Raw genomic sequence first — 17,677 nt, 5'->3', positions numbered from 1 at the left:
CTACGTCCTATCCTGGAAGGACAGAAAAAAACCCACTGATGCCTGGGGGGAGGAGGTGACTCTTATAGGGGTTAATTAAGCTTGTTTATTATTCTGTTCTATCAGGGGAAATGGAATCTATTACCCAATTGTGATGTGCTGCCTGTAGGACATAAAGAAAAACCTACTTTCCATTCTGGTCCCCCAGGGGATATATTTATTAATCATTATTAATTATATTATTTATATTCCTACCGCTATTTTACTGACCACACACTAATCTATTCAGAGGTGTAACTACTATACAGAAAATTCTGCAACCACCTCGTGGCCAGTGTTGTAAGGTCTGTAGTATGAGTCCACCCAGTGGCATAACTACTGTTGCCCTGGACCCCCAATTTGTCCCTCCCCCTTCAGATGTGTCCCCCTGCAAGACATGTGAACTTAAAAACTCTCCTCCTCTCCCACCAGTGATATATTGCTTTATTTTGGCTCCATTGAGCTCCATGGCAGTGTGGGCTCTCTGTAGTTACACCACTGATTCCACCTATCTCTATATTAAATTAACCACCCGCAAATGTATGTGATGTGTTAAAATGGATGCAGTCATGGTGTGTGTTTTTACAAAATGAATGCGATGGTCAAAATTGAGAGGGGACGTGAAATTTCCCTTGTTTGGTGTTTAAATGCCATTAGCAGGTCATTCTTTTGGCATAAATCCACTAAAATACTGGAATTACTGCCATGTTCAGGGTGGTGGGTGGTCCAGGGTTTTCCAGTGTCAACAATTTATTTGTGCGAGATTCATAAGAACAGTTTGGACAGACACCATGCTTCACACTCTAACGCCAGGTGAATTTTCCCTCTGGCAAATGGATGTAACTCCGCAAATTCACTAAGATGAGAATTTTACTGAACGTTACCTCTTTCGCCAGACTTGCCTTCACCACCTCAGACCAAGCGAAGTGCAATGGAGTGCATAGAACTTCCTCAATTTTTGGTGGAAACTTTTTCTAAGTCCCAAAAAACGCTGGCATCTTTTCATTTTTTCAGAGTGATGGCCTGCAAAAGTCCTTAAAATGTTTTTTGGGTAACCGGGTTCCCTCCTCCATTTTCTAACATATGGAACATAAACTATATAGTGGGCTCATGTGTAGGGCATTATAACAACTCTATTGTCTTTATTAAGGTTCCCTGAACTTGTAATGTAATATATTTGCTGCAACATATACGTCCATTAAACGTTATAATTTCCTGCTGTATGCAAATTAGCCTGAGCGAAGATCTCTAACGAAGTTGCGCTAGGCATAACTGACCGCTAGCGCATCTTCTCTTTGATTGCAGAGGTAAAGCTAGAGAAATTTCGCCAGCGTTTGTCTCCCTGGATGCAACTTTGCATTTTTGTAAATAAGCGTTGTCTGAGCAAATTTCTGCCTGGCGAAGTGTAGCGATGGGTGCGAAGCCGTCACTGGCGAATTTTCGCAGGTTAGTAAATTTCCCCCTATACAAAGAACTGCAATGAGTATGTGTTGATGGGAGTAGCTTTAATGAGTTGTATCTAATTGGATACTATGAGGTAAATTTACTTACCTCCGAAAACCGCCGCGCTGGCTTCGCGCACATCGCAACAATTCGCCTGGACAACGATAATTCACGAAGATAGCAAGCAGGGTACCGAATGCTTGCGAAGTTGCACTAGCGATAATACGATTAGCAGTTCAAAGTTACGCTAGCGTTGGCTAATTTGCATACGGCGTGCAGTAAAAGTACAAGGGACGTATATGGTGCAGCAAATACATTACACTACACAAGGCCAGAAAAACCTTAATAAAATGGAGGTGTTATATTGCCCTAAACATGAGCCCAGTGTATAGTTTATGTGCCATATGTTAGGAAATGTAGGGGAAGCCGGGTACCCTAAAAAAATGTACACACTTTTGCAGGCTAGCACCCTGAAAAAAGGAAAAGACACCAGCGTTTTTTCAACAGAATCTCAAGAAAGTCCTGTCTACTCCATTGCACTTCGCACTGGTCTGAGGTTTCGAAGGCAAGTCTGACGATAGAGTAACGGTCAGAAAAATCTAAAATTTAGTGAATTTGCATAGTAACGCTCTTTCGCCAGAGAGAAAATTCGCCCGACGTTAGAGTGCGAAGTTGCGCCAGAGTCTATCTCCTTCACTAGTGAAATTACACAAGCGACCGTTAGTAAATTGGCGAAGTGCCGAAATTTCGCCATCGTTAGCCACTTTGCCCTTTAGTAAATTTGCTCCATTGGGTTTATCTATCAAAGAGTGAAGTTAGAGATCGCCACAGTCCTCTAGAGTGAAATTATGCCCCTCTCCATTCATTTCTATGGGATTTTTAAAGAGTATTTATCAATGGGTGAAAGTTCACCCTTTGATAAATATGCCTGTAAAAATCCCATAGAAATGAATGGAGAGGGGCAGAATTTCCCTCTAGAGGACTGTGGCGATCTCTAACTTCACTCTTTGATAAATATACCCCTATTGGTTACTAGACATGGAGCACATATTTTGCCTTTAATGTTATTATATCAGACTGAGTGTGTTTTTTGGCAGATGGCTATGCCAAATGGAGCATGTTCCTCGCCCAACATGTTCTTCTCAGGTGGATCTGTCTGATTGCTATTACAATGTCCCAAGGCTTCCACAATTCCTAAAGGGTCATTTATTTGCCCAATTGCAGTGTACAAAGTGCAATTTCAAACACAATTTACCATGTTTCCATAATGCAGCGATGTCCCAAAAATCTGATCGTAATTGCTCCTGTTGTTTTAAAATTACATAATCGTTTCTGATAGGATATTTAGTTTTCCATTAATATGCTATTTATTTTTAAAGGAGAATTAAAACCCCATAATTAACATTGCTAGAGACACTGATTTAATATACACAGTTTTAATAGACAAGATTCAGCAGCCCAATAACAGTAATGATCCATGCCACAGGTTGTCCACAGGAGCTCGCCGACTGCACATGCTCAGTGTGCTCCAGGTTGATGTTGAGAAGCTAAGCTTAGGGGCTGTCGGACATCATCAAACAGAATAAATGTATGAACTTACTGTAACAGAATTTGGGTCCGTCCCTATATGGAGTTGTACTGTAGAGTCCTGCACGGGTTCATTTTTTTGGAACCCATACCCGCAACCTGCATTCTTACCCGCTTGGGTCCACTACCCGACCGCAAGTACCTTATCTGCAACGCGGACCCGCGACCCGCTGACCATCAAGAATCAGGAAGTGCTGTCATTGTAAACTGGAAGTGACATCATCAGAAGTAGGCGTGATCAGAAAAAAAGGAGTAAGACAGGAAGTGCTGTCATTGTAAACCGGAAGTGACATCATCGGAAGTAGACATGATCAGAAAAAAGGAGTAAAAATCGCTATTGAGAAGACCTGTAGCCCGACCCGCAACCCGCAGAACCGCCGACCCGCGTCAATACCCTAACCTGAAACTTCTACCCACAACCCGCAGGGTACCGCAGGTTTTTGCGGGTAACCCGCTGCAGTACTCTATTGTACTGTATAGTGTTGCCGATGTTCCAGAGGAAGAATACGTCATTCTCTCTGAACTAAGAAATATATTGATACCTACAGTATGTTCCTATGAGGGATAATCCTCATATATGGGAATGCTTGCTGACTATTCTCAGTTATCAAAAGAATAAAAAAATTGAATCTTGATGTTGAAACAAATTTTTTTTTTATCCCTTTGAAAACCTGTGAACGACGTTGGCCTCAAATGAAAGGTGTTACGTTTGAACATATGGCAACAAAGAACTGAAAGCATATTTTACTTCTGTTTGTAAAGTGATTGAAAGCAACTTCACATGCTAGGTGGAATGTATTGTATTAACCAAAAAACTGTCTTCTTACTGCCATCTACTGTGTCTAAAGAAGGCTGGCTTCTAGTAGAGCAGTATCATGTGAAGCTGGTTAGTTTGTTTGTTTTGCAAAGTCACCTTATGAGGAAACTTAAAGGAAATCACATGATCAATAAGTGTTAGTGGGGGTTTTCTAAACCTTTAGTAGTGAGATATTGGACCATTCTTCAAGCCTCCAGTTCTTGGAGAGATAACAAGTTGGAAATAGACTTTACACTTTGTAGAATTTACCTTAAAAGATCAGTGATGTCTAGATCTGGTGAATGGGGACATCATGACTTCATCCTGTTCATGAAACAACTTTGTTGAGTTTTGTGTGTTGGGCCAGAATTATCTTGGAATATAGGAACAATAAGAAGGGTCTCACCAAACACTGCATTTGGTTCTGTAAAATGGTCAAATTCATTGGCCATTATATGACCATGAAAACCAGAGCAGTGGAGTTGGAGTCAGCATTATGAAGTGTAAGGGTTTAGGTAGCTGGGATCAGTTTCCTGGGGATAGCACAGTCCATGGCACAAGCACAACTCGTGAGAGTATAGTCTCTTTTTGGCAGTTTATCACATGCAGCAGAATAAACAAAACAAACAATTCAAAATAAAATCCTTGCCACTTAATAGGCTTCTAACTAATACAGGTCAGTTCTCCTAACTAACCAGGAGTAGGCCTACTGCCTGTCTCCTCAAACCAAATGAAAAGGAAGTACAAACAAAGTTCCAACCTTGTAGAGATTCCAAAATCTCTCTGTGCTCACACAAACAGCTTCCCTGTGTCTTTCTTTCTCAGACTGCAGCTCTCCCACTCTGGCTTGAGCTGCCTTTTTAATTATTCACCTGAGATGCCTCAGGATAACACAAAAAAACCCGGGCTGGATTAACAGTCCCGGAACCACTCTGTTAGGAACCTGGGGCATAAATAAACTCCGTCCTGGATTTTCCCAGGTATCCTAATAGTGACCTCACGACATAAGTCAGAAGCAATTTTGAGTATCTGGATTCAGTCACCAAAAATGTACATGGACTCCGGCTCCTAATAACTTTAAATACAAGCAATGAAAATAATCAAATGTGATTTAAGAGCTTCTATGAAAGAGGATCTGGCAGAAGCAATTCTGTTTCTAAGAACAATACTTTAGTTAATTGTGAATTGTATTCAACAGCTATTCTACAGTTATATGCCAGGTTCAATTAATATACACGTTGTTTTAGGTTTTCCAATTGTTTTTGGTTTATGTAGTTTAACTTTGATTTCGGTTTAGATTTACCAAAGGATGCGGTTTATATTTTTGAGCTTTAGCTGTGATAAAATCCCTTGTATGGAGTGTACTTAATACACCACATGTGATATACTGTTAGCATGCACTGGTATGTAATCTGTGCCTTTTCTTCCCAGCTTGAATGGCTGCCCCCATGGCTACACAGCAGCTTGTCTATATAAACTATAGTAGTGCCTATATGTTATCTACTGTGTATCCTGTGCTTGAATGGCTGCCCCATGGCTACACAGCAGCTTTTTTATATAAACTATAGTAGTACTTATCTGTTATCTACTGTGTATCCTGTGCTTGAATGGCTGCCCCCCATGGCTACACAGCAGCTTGTTTATATAAACTATAGTAGCGTTTCTGAAGCAAACACACCTGTTTTACCAGTGCAGGGCAATAGAACATTATATTATATTTTTGATGTTACTGTTCCTTTAAAAACCAAGGAGTAAGAGTCCAAAGATGTATGTATGGACTGCACAGCCCTGATGGAAACGGCTCTCCTACAATATGTATCCATCATTAGGTTTTACAGCGTGTGCATTAGCGCAGGCGACTTTGATTTGTAGCCGATGGGGAAAAACGCTGAGGTAGTTCGGGGAGATAGTCACGCAAAAGACGAAGCGATTAGTCGCCGGGTGACAAAATCTCCCCGGATCTCCTCGTGTGGACTAGCCCTAAGGCTACATCACTTGAGATGTTTTTGTTCAATAAAATATACTTTTAATTGCATTAAGCATTGGAGTGAAGTCCGGTTTGTGCCAGTCCTACTATGAAAATTCTATTGTATCTGTGAAAACAGCTAGGTATTCTACCAAAATTTTATCCTACGTGGCCTTCAGGCTCACAAACCCCCCCCCCCCCAAAAAAAAAAGTTCAACCCTGCATTTAGGGAACAACTGTTTTTATTTTCCATAGTTTTGCGCACCACTTTCATTTTCCATGTGGTGTTTCCATAGTTGTGTCCACCGCTGAGTATTACATATTAAAGCAAACATAATTAATCAGAAAGTATTAATAGTAGAACATGGCGACAAAAGCCATCACACCTTCTTGAAGTTTTCTCAGTTTGGCAGTATAGCGATTGGAGGGAGTTGAAAATTGGACAGAGGATAATGTCAGGCAATCTGCTCTAGGCTTTAATTAACTCAAATTGAACCAAGTGACTAAAGGGTAATGTTCAGTTATTATTCTGCCTCCGTATTGAGAAATGTAATGTTCCCCTGCATCAGGTGCTGTCAATACCAAAAAAGCAATTGATTAGAGCTGATCTCCTTAGTGCTATAGAAGGAACACCAATTAGGAGAGGGCTAACGAAGCCCCTGAGGAATATGTACAAAGCAAAGGTGGGGTTGGCATACAAAAAAGCGCCTAATCAAAGAGTTATGTATGCAGTCTCCAACGGCTAACAGGGAAATGAAATCAAATTAGCTGCCAAATAGCATAGGGCAGTATTTATTTCAGGGTGATCACTTTTAATGAGTTTTGCAGTTTTTAAAGAATTTTTAACTCCAAAAGTGAATTTTAAGATAGTACTTTTAGTTTTGGGATTGTTTAAGGCCAGATTTGTCAGTAAATGCTGCTTTGTCCATAGATTATATTTGTAGAAAGTATTCAGACACGTTATTCGTCAAAACCATCGTAACAGTTACTTAGGGTGAAAAGAAAGTCCATCAGGTTCAACCTTATATATATAAAATGAGAAGTCCTCAGTTGAAAATGCTTAAAGTAGAGTTCCAAACTGTCTTCAGCACAAGAACTGTTCTTTGGTAGTGTGGAGTTTTTATGGGTGATCAGTGACAAACAAACCTAACGAAGATCGTTTGGGAATGAAGGTATTCAATTGCTTTACATTTAGGACCAGTCAGAAGGTCCCTTCTTTATTTACTACCAGGAAGAGGTTTGAAGGATCTTTGATGTTCTGGCACTGGGATGATGACTCCAGCCCCTGGCAGAGATTGGACTGCTTGTTTCAAAGCCTTTTGTCTGTGTGGAGGCACTATGGAAGGCACAAATCTTCTCGGAAGAAATGAGGAAAAGGGGACTTTGTACCGATTGCAAATGACCCATCGGACAAAGCCTTGTAGTCCAGGAACCGGGAAAGACGGCCCCCTACTTTGGTTCCTGGTTTTCTAGAGGGCAGTCATGTGGACATGTCCCAGTATAGAGCAATGATTGCTTATCTCCTGGCTAGACATACTGCAGACAATGTCTGTCAATGCAGGTTCTATAGGGAACTCTGCATGCCTGACCCTGCATGTTCCATGTAGGATATGTAGGCAGCTCTGCATCCCTGATCCTATGCAGTGGGCCATATAAAGGTCTCTTTATCCACAATATGTAGGATATATAGGCAGCTCTGCATATATACTAGGTATATGCATATATTGTTGATCTCAGATGGTGATGTGCTTATTCCGCTTACTGCAATATGCCAACAAGGAGAGAATAGCCTATACATTGGAAGACTGCCTTGTTATACTTAAATCTATAAAGGGATCAGTATATTTTAAAAAAGGAGGGCGCCAGGCACATACCTTTCTCCGCTTCCTACCCCTAGTCCGGCTGAGTGCGCTCCCTTCCTCTTCAGTTCTGCGTACTGTTTGTGCACGTGCGCATGTGTGCTCGTACAGGAGGGGAGGAGGAGAGCATACCAGAAGGGGGTGATGGGCTGGTCAGCTCGACTGCGCGCGTACTTCCTGCATGCACGGTGGAGGGGGCGCCACGGCTGGCTGGGTTGCCTGGGGCGCCTGGCCCGGTCCTGCTCTAGAGGTGTTGTTACACATAACCCACACGTCTGCACTGACAGGAGCAACACCAAGAAAAATGTAAGGCTGCATCATACAACAAATTCATGCTTTCTATTTTGGGGGAACAGTTAAGGAAAGACCTGTTTCAGCACAATAATGCTCCTACTGCAAAAAAGAGGTTCATACATAATAAGTCTACCTAGACCGAACATCTGTGAGATGAACTGAAAGGACTGAGCTTGGTCCTATCTCCAACATCATTGCCCAAGAGACGGAATGGAATCCCACCAGCGTTCCCACATCTAGTAGAAAGCCTTTTCAGAGGAATAGAGGCGGATATAGCAGCAACAGGAACACAAACTTCTTACTAATACTCTTGGTTCAGAAAGGAGTTGTAAGACAGTCAGGTGTCTGGATATGCGAAGTTGCGCTAGCGTTACTGCACCAAGCGAAGCGAAGTTGCGCTAGTGTTGCCTAATTTGCACACGGCGGGAAGTTAAAGTTGAATGGACGTATATGTTGCAGCAAATACATTACACTACACAAGCCCGGGAAACCTTAATAAAATAAAGTTGTTATATTGCCCTACACATGAGCTCAGTGTTTAGTTTAGGTGCCATATGTTAGGAAATGTAGGGGGAAGCCGGGTACCCTAGAAAAAATTAACGATCTTTTGCAGCCTATCACCCTGAAAAAGGAAAAATCGCCAGCGTTTTTTAGCACTTAGAAAAATGTTCAACTATTTTTTGAGGAAGTCCTATCTACTCTATTGCACTTTGCCTGGTCTGAGGTGGTGAAGGCAAGTCTGGCGTAAGAGGTAACGTTCAGTAAAATCCGCATGTTAGTGAATTTGCGTAGTTACGTCCATTCGCCAGAGCGCAACTTTGCCAGGCGTAAGGGAGCAAAGTACCACTAGAGTCTATCTCGTTCACTAGCGAAGTTACGCCAGGGACCGTTAGAAAATCGGCAAAGTAACGAAATTACGCCACGCTACTGTATTTTCGCTAGCGTTAATCACTTGGTCCTTTAGTAAATCTGCCCCATAGTGTCAATCGGGCAGTTGTAAACGAGACAGGGCATGACGGATCTAGAAGATTTATTAAATAACATTTTGATGCTACGGATATAAAAAGATTTATAAAACAGGACCCAATCTCTGCTTTGCAACATAAATACGGGGGAAATGTAAATTAAATTTCACCATGAAAGGGCCAAGTTATTTTCGGTAACAAGCTGAACTTCAGCCTTTGCACACAGTACAAATATGAAATAAGGCACCTCATTAAAATCCTAGTTTGATCAAAAGGTAACAAATATTTGCTGAAGCAATATAACTTGGAAAAGAAAAAAAACTGTAATTATTTGGCAGTCCTCTAATTATGGAAACATCAGATTAATGCAATTTCTGCACTGTAACACACTTAATTAGGCCATAGTATAATTAAAGAATCAAATACATTTGGATGTCATGGTAACAGAATAATAAAGGAGAAGCTTTACATGTATATTTGTGGAAACATAATGGTTCACAGAACAGACGAATAACTTTCTGTGTGTCTGTTAGTGTGCATATATACACTTATAATTAAAATACAGGTATGGGACCTGTTATCCAAAATGCTCAGGACCTGGGGTTTTCTGTATAACGGGTCTTTCTGTAATTTGGATCATCATACCTTAAGTCTACTAGAAAATCAAATTAAATAAACCCAATGGGCTGCTTCTGCTTCCAATAAGGATTAATTATATCTTAGATGGGATCAAGTACAAGCTATTGTTTTATTATTACAGAGAAAAAGGGAATCATTTTTAAAGATGTGGATTATTTGATAATAATAGAGTCTATGGGAGACAGCCTTTCCATAGTTCGGAACTTTCTGGATAACTGGTTTCTGGACAACAGATCCCATACCTGTACAAGAGCCATGGAGAACCTTCAGAATTTTATCTTAAATGATCTTAGAAATCTGAAGTGACATTTATAGAACCTGTTTAAAAGAGGAGCAATATGTTCATGGAGCTACATTGTGACTAAGATCATTTTTATAATACACAAGAACCAGGAATAATTTCAGCCAGTGCTGTCCAACTTCTGTTGTACCGAGGGTCGGATTCTTTCTGGTCTACATGGTGGAGGGCCGATAATGGAAGTCAGTGTTATCCACGCCCCCATTTTACACTAGGGGGAGACAAAGGTTAGGCACCCCCAAGTGACTACTTTTACTTACCTGACGCCCTGGGCCTGTGCTCCTATCAGCAGAAAACCGCACCAGCCCCGGGTTCTTGTAACGAGCACCATGGAGAGATCCTCTTCCTGCTTCTTCGGGTCTTCTCGCGGTTGCGCATGTGCAGTAGAGCGAAAAGTCAAACTTTAACGAAAGAGTCGGCTATTTCGCTGTACTGCACATGCGTCTTTTCCCCCGGGAAATTTGAAAACACAATGAAGTAGGAAGAGGATCTCTCCGTGGTGCTTGCTAGAAAAACCCGGGCCTGTGCGGTTTTCTGCTGAAAGGAGCACCAGCCTGGGGTGTCAGGTTAGTAAAAATAGTCATTTGGGGGTGCCTAAATTTGGCACCCCAATTGTAAAATGCTATTCCTTCTCCTTTAAATACATATACCTCCTCACCTGTGGATAAAGCACCGCCCTCCCCAGCACATGATTAAACAACTTAGGGGCACCTAACAATAATTTTTAAATGCTAACAAACCCCCAGAACAAATACCAGGCTAATAGGTCGGGAAGAGTATGGCACACACACGGACCATAGGGCAGACAGAGTATGGCAAACACAGGGAGCATAGGGCAGACAAAGTATGGCACACACAGGGACCATAGGGCAGGCAGAGTATGACACACACATGGAGCATAGTGCAGGCAGAGTATGGCACACACATTGAGCATAGTGCAGGCAGAGTATGGCACACACATGGAGCATAGGGCAGGCAGAGTATGTCACACACAGAAAGCATAGGACAGGCAGAGTATGGCACACACATTGAGCATAGTGCAGGCAGAGTATGGCACACACAGCGATCATAGGGCAGGCAGAGTATGGCACACACATGGAGCATAGGGCAGGCAGAGTATGGCACACACAGAAAGCATAGGGCAGGCAGAGTATGGCACACACATGGAGCATAGGGCAGGCAGAGTATGGCACACACAGGGAGCATAGGGCAGGCAGAGTATGTCACACACAGAAAGCATAGGGCAGGCAGAGTATGGCACACACATTGAGCATAGTGCAGGCAGAGTATGGCACACACATGGAGCATAGGGCAGGCAGAGTATGGCACACACAGAAAGCATAGGGCAGGCAGAGTATGGCACACACATGGAGCATAGTGCAGGCAGAGTATGGCACACACAGGGAGCATAGGGCAGGCAGAGTATGGCACACACAGAAAGCATAGGGCAGGCAGAGTATGGCACAATAACATATAATGAAATCGGGAATGGATACTCCAACGCAGGAACTGTGCTGCTACTTTCTTTAAAAGCACTAAAGAAAGAGCAAGGGCAGTGTTTGTAAGTAAATATGGCAAACACAGTACATTAATGGAAAAAGTGATTAAAAAGTACTGGCTCATATTACAAAATGATGATAGATTGAACAAATTTTGTAAAAACAACCCTCTGTTCTGCTATAAGCAAGAGCAGACACTTAAAGACATGCTTTGTCCAGCAGAAAAAAAATGTAAGAGACAGGATAGAATTTTCCAGGGAAAGGAAGTTACAGGTACATTCCCGTGTCTCCAATGCATATGCTATTTGTCAGTAATCAAATGAAATATGGTCCAACACCCCACAAAAGGCTTTAATATTCCAGTAAAACATTATGCAACATGTAATACAACAGGTGTCGTATACATGCTAAAGTGCACGTGTGGTCAGGTGTACGTAGGCCAAACTTCCGGTGTGGTTAAAGAATGGATAAAAGAACATTAAAGAGGTGGAAATAAGAAACAATTGTTGCTACAGAAAGAAACACTATGGATTAAAAGGTTACATAGTTTGTATCCAATAGGTATGCATGACCAGTGGAGTATTGCAAGTTTTTTTTATGAACTACTGAATACAAATGTATCTCTTTACTAACCACAATCTTGTTCTCGTTACAGTGAGAAAAATTGATGCTGCCTATCTTTTCTGAATAAAAAGTAGTATACCTGGTCCTCATGAGTAACACATGGGTAAGACAGAGGTGGTAAGAGAATCTTAATTATGTGTAACATCCTTCTCTTTTGCAGATAATGGGTAATATAAATTTAAGCCTTAAATGTGAACTTTATAGATGTATAAATGTTGTCATGTCTTGCTCATGATTAGACTGTAATATATGGACTCTAGTAGGCTTCTTTAGCAGCACTGGGGACAAGTAGTAACCGATTTGTGTTAATGGACTTGAATACACACAAAATTGGGACTTTGTAAATATGAACTGCACCTTGAATCACACAAGTAAAAGAGACCAGACCGCAAAGGATTCCCCACGGCACTTGCCTCCCACAAATTTTGAGTTCACCAATGATTTTGAAGGGGGTGGGGATAGCACACCTTAAATATTTCTGTGTAACTAATTTGTGTTGTAACAATTGAGAAAGAGCCCACAGCTCGAAACATGTTACTAAAAACATGAAACGTGTTAATAAAGAAAGTAGCAGCACAGTTCCTGCGTTGGAGTATTCATTCCCGAATTCATTATATGTTATTGCAACTTTACTTTATCTTAGGACATAAAGCCTGGGAATTGGATATCTGATTTCTTAAAGATATAACTCAACCTGGTCCACCAATTCTTGTATCATTACAGCATATGGCACACACAGGGAGCATAGGGCAGGCAGAGTATGGCACACACAGGGAGCATAGGGCAGGCAGAGCATCGCACACACAGGGAGCATAGGGCAGGCAGAGTATGGCACACACAGGGAGCATAGGGCAGGCAGAGCATCGCACACACAGGGAGCATAGGGCAGGCAGAGTATGGCACACACAGGGAGCATAGGGCAGGCAGAGCATCGCACACACAGGGAGCATAGGACAGACAGAGTATTGCACACACAGGGAGCATAGGACAGACAGAGTATGTCACACACAGGGAGCATAGGGCAGGCACAGTATGGCACACACAGGGAGCATAGGGCAGGCACAGTATGGCACACACAGGGAGCATAGGGCAGGTAGAGTATGGCACACACAGGGAGCATAGGGCAGGCAGAGTATGGCATACACACAGGGAGCATAGGGCAGGTAGAGTATGGCACACACAGGGAGCATAGGGCAGGCAGAGTATGGCACACACAGGGAGCATAGGGCAGGCAGAGTATGGCACACACAGGGAGCATAGGGCAGGTAGAGTATGGCACACACAGGGAGCATAGGGCAGGCACAGTATGGCACACACAGGGAGCATAACAGTCATTAATAAACCATACAAAATATGTATCCCTATAAAAAAGTGCTTGGTGAGATTGTTTGCACCATGTCTCCTGTAGAAGAGGAGGATATTTGAAGCCATTTGATATGTCCTTGCAACCCACAATTATTTTAAAGGAGAAGGAAAAGTTAAAACTAAGTAAGCCTTATCAGAAAGGTCCACCTAAATATACCAGTAAACCCCATAAAGTAGTGCTGCTCTGAGTCCTCTGTCAAAAGAAACACAGCATTTCTTTCCTTCTATTGTGTACTCATGGGCTTCTGTATCGGACTTCCTGCCTTCAGTTTAAACCTGCTTGCCCCAGGTGTGAGCATGCTCAGTTTGCTCCTGTTCCTCCCCCCTTCTCTGCTGTAATCTGAGCCAGAGCGATAAGTGAGCAGGGAGAGACTCAGGCAGGAAGTGATGTCACACCATGCTAATATGGCAGCTGCTATCCTAAACAAACAGAGAGCTTCTAGAGCTTTTTACTCAGGTATGATAAAATATTCTACAGAATAAACATAGCATTCTAGCTTGCACTTTTGCAGCTAATAAAATGCCTCTGTAACTTTTCTTCTCCTTTACTACATGATAAGGGTACATTATTCCCTATATGAGCAGTTACTATGCAATTAATCTTGAATATAAGCTCTTTTAAATATATGACTTGAATGACATTAGTAGTAACCAGCATGAAGAGGATAGTTATTGTGTAGTAAACAACACAACACCCTACTTATAAAGAATGACTAGTGAATAAGTAAATGATCACTCAGCAGAAATTATGTGTCTCAGTTGTGGGGCACTGCCCTCCATATGCAACATAACTGGCACGGGTAGGTAATAGATATACGGCATATATATTAATGTTGAATGTTCCTTGCTGTGGAAAACTACTGCCATAAATGCATGTATAGCCATAACGAAAGTTTTAGATTACTTAAAACTTTGTTTCTTCTGAAAATTAGCTGGCAGTTTCTCACTATCACTGTGAGAATATTGCCCTCTAGTGGCCATCTGTGGCAGATTCTTAGACAATGAAAATACACAGTGAAACATGAATGTAAAAATCCTTCCATTACTATTATAGTAATTATACACACTTTACCTGTTTACATAGTACCAACATTTAAGTAGTGATATAAAACTTCACAGCAACATGGGGCAATAAAACATATAAAAATTAGGGATGCACCGAATCCCTTATTTTGGATTCGGCCGAACCCCCGAATCCTTCTCGAAAGATTCGGCCGAGTACCTAACTGTATCCTAATTTGCATCTGCAAATTAGAGATGGGAAGGGGAAAACATTTTTTACTTCCTTTATTTGTAACAAAAAGTCACACAATTTCCTTCCCAACCCCTAATTTGCATATGCAAATTAAGAGTCGGATTCGGCTGGGCAGAAGGATTCGGCCAAATCCTGCTGAAAAAGGCCGAATCCTGGATTCAGTGCATCCCTAATAAAAAGAAGTGGAAAGATAGGACAAATTGTTGTGAAAATCGGCAAGCACTCCGGACTCCACTTTTCATTTCAGCAGTTTAAAAACATCGAATCCTGATGCATTTCGTATCCAAAGATAGGTAGTCATACGTCATCTTTGGATACAAAACGCGTCAGGATTCGATGTTTTTAAACTGCTGAAATAAAAGTAATTTTTTACTTCATGAGTGGAGTCTGGAGTGCTTGCCGATTTTCTCAACAATTTGCACAGACACGTCCTGCTACGGGTTCGGGGCGACGCACCCGGGTCACTCGATACGTCAGGTGACTGCTTTTCCCAATTCAAGTTTCAGCATATAGTTGGTCTGTGCTAAAGTGTGGGACCTGGGTTTTTTACATCCAGGTCACAGTGTTCACAGGGTAAGCGCTTTTCAAGTTCGAGGCTAAGAATTAGAATTAATAAAACTGATTTGATTAGCACCCTGTATAAGCTTAAGATAAAGGGACTGAGCAGCTTTCATCATGGTCGTGAGACTACGATTATCTCGAAATGATCGTTTAAATGTACGATGTGTCCAGCAAAACTGAAGAGTAGCTGCCTGCTTGGCCCTGCAAACATAGATAGATTGCACTGGGACTGTTAAAGATTTTTAAACCTGGCTGATCAATTTTCTGCCAAATGTTGGCCGAAAAATTGTAAGATGTACAGGTCCCCATAGACGCGACGATTCTTCTTTGGTGAACGACCGATTTCAGTGCAGTCCGACCAATCCGTCAAATTATCGTGCTGTTAGTGGGATTCGAACGATAGTACATCTTATGATTTTTCGGACATTTACGATCTGTCCCAGTGCAATCTATCTATGTTTGCAGGGCCAAGCAGGCAGCTACTCTTCAGTTTTGCTGGCAATATTGCCTGAAATGGTCTTTTTAGCTGATGGAAACATCGTACATTTAAACGATCATTTCAAGATAATCGTGGTCTCACGATAACGATTTGATCTTTTAAAAATCTTTACATCTATGGCCAGCTTAAGTTAACAAGATCCACACACACACAGGTTGCTTTGACAGAATTTGATTAAGGGGAGGGATAATGGTGCTGCCTGAGGGGACCTATAGAAAACAGTAAGAAATAAATTCTTATCTTTCTTCAGGTCCCCAGGCAGCACACCAAGAGAGATATTGAAAAGATCATGGGGAGGAAACATAATCTGCCTGTAAAACTTTCCGACCAAAAGCAGCCTCCCTTGAAGACTATACGTCTAGCTTGTAATGCTTGGAGAACGTATGCATGACGTCCAAGTTGCAGCTTTACAAATTTGTTCTGCCTATGCCTCCACTCAAGTTGTAGCCACTGCTCTGGTGGAATGCGGTTTAATTTTGGCTGGAGGAGAAAGATTCCTAGAACAATAACTTGTGTGATCCAACTTGTAATTGTGGGTTTCGAAGCCGCCAGCCCCCTAGATGGGTCCACAAAATTAAGGAAGAGGTTATTAGACTTCCTCATTTGTGCTGATCTGGATAGATAGTAAACTAAGCAACGCCTGGCATCCAACTTGTGAAGCTTGCGTTCCTTATCTCCAACTGGATGCGGAAAAAAAGAAGGGAGCACAATCTCTTGAGATGAATGAAAAGTAGAAGCCCGGAAGTCTCATCACCACCCTATCAGGAAAAATCTGAAGGTAAGGTTCCTCCATAGAAAGACTTTGTATTTCGCTGACCCTTCTAGCCGAAGTTAGTGCCACAAAAATTACAGTCTTTAGAGTTAGAAGCTTAATCTGTATTGAAGAGATAGGCTCAAACAGATCCTCTGACAAAACCAACAAGGGAAGATTGAGATCCCATGGAGGACAAACATCTCTAAGAGTAGGCTTTAATCTACTTGTTGCTTTAATGAATTGCTTAATCAGGAGATTCTCCCCCAATGCCATGCCCTTCATTGATCCTAGGGTTGCCACTTGAACCCCAAGTGTAGATGGTTTCAGACCCATATGAAACCCTTCCAGAAGGAACTGCAGAATTTGAGGAACAGAAGCTATATGTGGATCAACAGAATGATCTCCGCACCAAAGAGAAAATCTTCTCCAAATTCTGGAATAGATTTTATTGGTTTCCTGCTGTGAACCATAACCGAAATGACTTGGGTTGACAAACCCTGCCGCGTTAGCGACTGCCATTCAGGATCTATGCTGACAGAGATAACCTGCTAGGGTTCGGAGTTGGGCTGGACACCAACAATACAGGATCCTCCTCCGCCATCTCCAGCAGCAGAGAAAATCAGGCCCTACTGGGCAGCAGCAGAGAAAATCAGGCCCTCCTGGGCCAGTACAGGATCACTACAATGACCCTCGCCTTGTCCAACTTGATTTTCTTCAGAACTCTGGTTATCATCGGAAGTGGAGGAAAAATGTATCCCAGACTACCTCTCCAACACTGAAGCATAGCATCTATCGCTGAAGGTCTGCCCTGAGGAGATAGGGAATAGAATATGTTTATTTTGGAATTTTCTTTTGTAGCCATGAGATCTGTAGTCGGACAGCCCCACCGCCGACTCAGCATAAGGAAGACTGATTAACTGAGAGACCACTCCCCCGCAGTACTAGTCTGCGGCTCAGAAAATCTGCTTGGATGTTGTGTCTCCGCCCAACGTAGAATTTTGAGGGTTAGATCTAACAGACTCTGACTGTGAGTCCCTCCTTGTCTGTTCAGATGAGCCACTATTGTAGTGTTGTCTGTTCTGACCTTTGCTGGTCGACCTCTGGTTAGGTGTGTCTTTTCTTTGAGAGCCCTCCAAACAGCCAGGAGCTCCCGGTGGTTGGAAGAGAGAGACACCTCCTGAGGAGACCACTTGCCTTGCCAGACACACTGCTCTAAGGTTGCACCCCATCCTAGCCTGCTGGCATCAGTGGTGAG

Source organism: Xenopus laevis, chromosome 5S (assembly GCF_017654675.1).
Source record: "Xenopus laevis strain J_2021 chromosome 5S, Xenopus_laevis_v10.1, whole genome shotgun sequence".
NCBI lineage: Eukaryota > Metazoa > Chordata > Amphibia > Anura > Pipidae > Xenopus > Xenopus laevis.
The sequence above is the reverse complement of the archived record's forward strand: the minus strand, read 5'-3'. Positions refer to the sequence as shown.